The sequence below is a fragment of the Uranotaenia lowii genome, chromosome 2 (genome assembly GCF_029784155.1).
Source record: "Uranotaenia lowii strain MFRU-FL chromosome 2, ASM2978415v1, whole genome shotgun sequence".
Taxonomy (NCBI): domain Eukaryota; kingdom Metazoa; phylum Arthropoda; class Insecta; order Diptera; family Culicidae; genus Uranotaenia; species Uranotaenia lowii.
In genome coordinates, this window is record NC_073692.1 from 411,396,825 (window position 1) to 411,401,054 (window position 4,230).

A 4,230-nucleotide genomic window follows, 5' to 3' on the forward strand; every position below is an offset into this window, starting at 1 on the left:
GCTTTACCGTGCCCACTCACAGAGATATTTCTCTGGGTGTAATTACTGGGATATTTCTCGCCGAGAAATATGTCGGTTATTAAATTTTATGCATTGGGACTATTCGGAAGTGACATCTGGTGGTTGGGGAAAAAAGTTAAGCCGGAGCTTATAACAAACGCTTAAAGCAGAACTAGCCAAACAAAATCAAACGAAAATCATTTGATTTTCGTTCAAGGTCTATGGTCAATGTGCATTATTGACCACCCGCATGAATCGGTATTATACAATTACGATTTCCATTATCTTCTTCCCATGACACACGAAAGATTAGCTTTATAGTTTTGGATTATTCATGTACGATTAAGGTAGTCTTTTTTCCATGACATGGAATCGTTTGGACGCACTTTACGATTCAGCGAACGGGTCGTTAAGTAGAGTAACCATTCATTTTTTTTGCTTTTTTCTTCTCGCTCCGAGCGAGTTGTATCATACGTGGAATCTTCACCTAATGGTTTTATCATAAATAAAATAACGATACAATATATCGTGTCCTTTAGATACAATTATTAAAATGAAAACTATTGAAATGAAAATCAGAAGATTATTTATGATTTAATTTGTTTAAAATAATATACTTTATTCTCATATGGGTTTCGAATAATTACATTAGATTTTTGCTTAATCAACAAATTATATCAATCGTATCACCAAAAACATAACAATTTTACACTGGCAGTCCTCGGAATACATTACTGAGTACAATACTAGAATTATTACTGAATGTAGTGTCTAGATTTCTCTATCTGTAAAACTATGAAAATCGATGTTTTATCACAAATCAGTACTTTCACCGAGTAGGCACCTTAAACTTTAATCTGTGGAAATATCCGTTATTTTCAACCAAATATGCGCATGTGCGCGTTCTGCAAATCCTTCGGTCCTAGATACTAGCCAATGCATTCATGTAAATTTTGATAACCGACTCATTGTTATCGAACAGATAAACCTGTGGATAAACCATCTCCCACATCAAAGCCACCAACTTCGGCTGCCATTCCTTTAAGCACGACTTGTCCAACACACAATCTATGTGCTGCTACATCACACACCGAGTACTGAACCGCTTCTTTGCAACGGCTCATAGAAGTCTTTTGCGAATTTCATTAATTATTTTCTGGATCGAGCCCGTCTTCATTTTGTTAACGCTAATTATCAGCACACCAACAAATCCAGTAGTAAGGGTAGTAAGGGCAGTAAGGGCTTGGTAAACGATCTGTAGAATAAAATGAGTTTTATATGGAAACATGGCAGGATTTAATAAAGGCTGGATTTTCAGCATGGGGAGCACCCAATGAATATTCTAAACATTTTAATATAAAATTTTGACTTAAGGGAATATTTGTAATACTCACCACTCATCGCCTGATATAATTTCATTCTTTGCTTTCCATTTAGAGCAAACAGAACATCCTGGTTATCTTAATGTATCTTCTTTTACAGCATGATTTCATTGATCAGTTCTTCTTTTCAAGTAGTTTTTCAGTTTTGCTGAATACTCAGTCGTTTCTTTTCGGAGTCGTCAGGGCAGTCGTAATAATTTGTATTTTTTATGAGCTGTATTTGTATTAAACGCGAGACAGAATAACAACCACAGCCTGGTAACGGGTGCTGATTTTTCGTTCAGCAAATAATCCACATCTCGGTAAAGGATTAATTACACAGTTGACGACTATCGTCACAAACATCCGCAAAGTGACAAGCTGAAAGTAATCAGAAGACAACCAAAGTTGAAGACAAATAGAATTGGAGTCATTTTTTTAAGCTTAGAAAATTCGAATACATACTTACATTTTCCAATTGATGCAGTATTTCAATATCGAGTAAACATTGGAAAAGCCTCCTGGGACATCGAAGTCGGACTCGTTTGCATCTTGCCCGGAAAGACCATTCTTCTGGTAAGAGTTTTCTTTCTTTTGCTCATGAAGAGTAACAAATCGCACATCCGGTTTATCAATACTTATTCCGAAAGCAATGGTCATAACTGGCATGTTTTTCTTCGCTGTAAGATACGAATGAACTTTGACGTCCTGTTGCATTAACTGGGTTGAATTTCCTCCGTATCCTAAATGGAAAACTTATAAATTGTACCGAGCATTCCTCGGCCGTTCTTTTTTTTCCAGCACATGGTAGTACAGATTGAAGTCCGTTAGATAATCTTGACCAGACTGTGAGCAACAGTAAACTTCGTCTAGAAAAAAAACATGCTTTAATTATGGTCAGTGATTTTATCATACAATAAAAAAAATTAGTATTTACCAACATTTCTGCAAGGTGACCATTAACCGGCTTTTCTTAGAAATCCTCTCCGGCGTGATGTGAAGCATCCGTAAACATTCGAAATATGCATCCCTTGCCCTCGGAGTAGTCTTTCCGTTGGTAGTACTCGGTCATGTTATTCAAAAACTGTTCCTTTTCACGTCGTGTAACAAAAATTAGTTTTGCTCGCCTTCTCTGGGCCCAGATGTCTGTTTTCTGCAAAGGTTCCTGACATTTTTTGAGCAGCGGATTTAAAGAAAAAAAGGCAAGCAAGCCACCAAGTATGATTGGGCAAAAGGAAAGAATTATCCGTCTAAGACTCGGAATATACCTTGAATTGTCACGGCTTCCAAAGATGAAATTTCAACTCATCTTGAAACATTATTTTCATGCAAACCTGGCTATTGTCAATGATGTGTGGATTTTCCAGCCACTCAGCAGTCCTGATTCTGGTCAGCGTTCCAAAAGTCAGCCTAATAGGTACTTTTCGCATTCCGCCGGGAAAATTCGTTGATGTACTTCACGTGGTCCTTCTGAATGGTGATACGAATCAGATACGCCTGGGGATCGATCACTTGGGCGCTGGACAGCAGCCACTTGCAAGGAATAAGGGAATTCGCATATCACTAAAAAACAGCACCACCTCCAGATAAGCTGATGATTTTCTCGTTGGTTCATTCTGATTGCCCACGAACATTAATTTGAGGAATTGGGCTATTCGCTAGTAGGTACTGTTATCGTTCTCAAACGCGATTCGTAAATTTACCGGGAGTCAGAATTTCAACTTCCCCGGAAAAGGTTTCGACTGCCTTCCGCTGGGAGTACAAAATACGTTTGTTTACCTTTTCAGCCGTTTAGGTTGGTCGTTTGATTTTGACAGCGTTTTGCTCGGGAGCAGCACCGCCAGGTGCATACATAAAGGCATCTTTTTTTCCTTCGTCCAAAGTTGATTCTGGAAGTAATAAATTTTTGTTTAGCAAACTTTGAGAACTGAGATTTTAAAAAATCTTACCAAATTAGAGTTCGACGTTCTTGATGAATTTACAATTCCGGTTACGAACTCTGCGATCCTCGAAATTGTAGTTTCAAAACTGGTCTGAAACAGAACGGAACAAGGCTCCGCTTCGATGGAAGCTTGTCGAGTCGGCAACGGCAACTCGTCCAGCACGACTACATTGGACAGCGCATCGGCCAAGGTGGATGATGTTGTCATTCCTCCGAAATTGAGGTATAGAAGTCACGGTTTAATTTTCACTACCGCTTTTCTGTTGATTGAGCAGCCGCCTGAATGGTTTTTCCACCTCCTAAAAAAATATAATTTTTGTTTTGATTAGTTCTAGTTTATCTTAGAATGCATTACAAAATGAAATATGAAACTCACCGTCAGAACCAATTTCACTGTTTTTCCGGTGCAAATATTTGTTCTTTCAGTCCTAATTTCCGGCTAAATTGAAGTTTTCCAACCGAGAAATTATCGATGCAATCGCAAACACGCCATTTTTTTCTTTTGTTTGCGAATTATGCAAACACAGCTAGGACAAAAAATCGGATTCCACTAATTCGTTTTTAGATCACAAACTGTATCTTCCAGTAATAGTTTAATGATCATTTCTAGCGAAGGCGCATTATGAATAAAATAGTATTGAAAATTGGATTGTTTAAGGACGATACAACGGATAGTCACTATTAGGGTAATCGGAACTGAATGATATTGAAGATTCAGTGTACGGTATTTGATTATGCGGGCATAGCATGCAAAACAGGCATATTTTTCCTGTTTATCATGACTTGCTGCTGATTCCATGCTTATAAAATATTATTTAAAAACATTTCCACAAAGGATGGAACCAACATGCAGTCAAGTTGAAGACCATGTACACTCAGAAATTTAAAAAATATTAAAAATATTATGTTTTAATTACTCTGACATTT

General features: G+C 37.6%; 1 long non-coding RNA gene across 4 annotated transcripts; it reads right to left on the minus strand.

Annotated features, from left to right (window-relative positions):
• Positions 1-635: 635 nt before the first annotated feature.
• On the minus strand, positions 636-4,014 carry LOC129746705 (uncharacterized). 4 transcript variants are annotated; one of them, XR_008737351.1, is made up of 7 exons: positions 3,680-4,014; positions 3,311-3,602; positions 2,630-3,250; positions 2,299-2,526; positions 1,831-2,230; positions 1,395-1,742; positions 636-1,255 (listed from the first exon to the last, which is right to left on the minus strand). It is a non-coding gene; the product is annotated as an uncharacterized LOC129746705 (long non-coding RNA). The 4 variants fall into 4 exon arrangements; XR_008737348.1 differs by having other exon boundaries at positions 2,299-3,250; XR_008737350.1 differs by having other exon boundaries at positions 1,827-2,230; positions 2,299-3,250.
• Between the last annotated feature and the right edge of the window lie 216 nt (positions 4,015-4,230).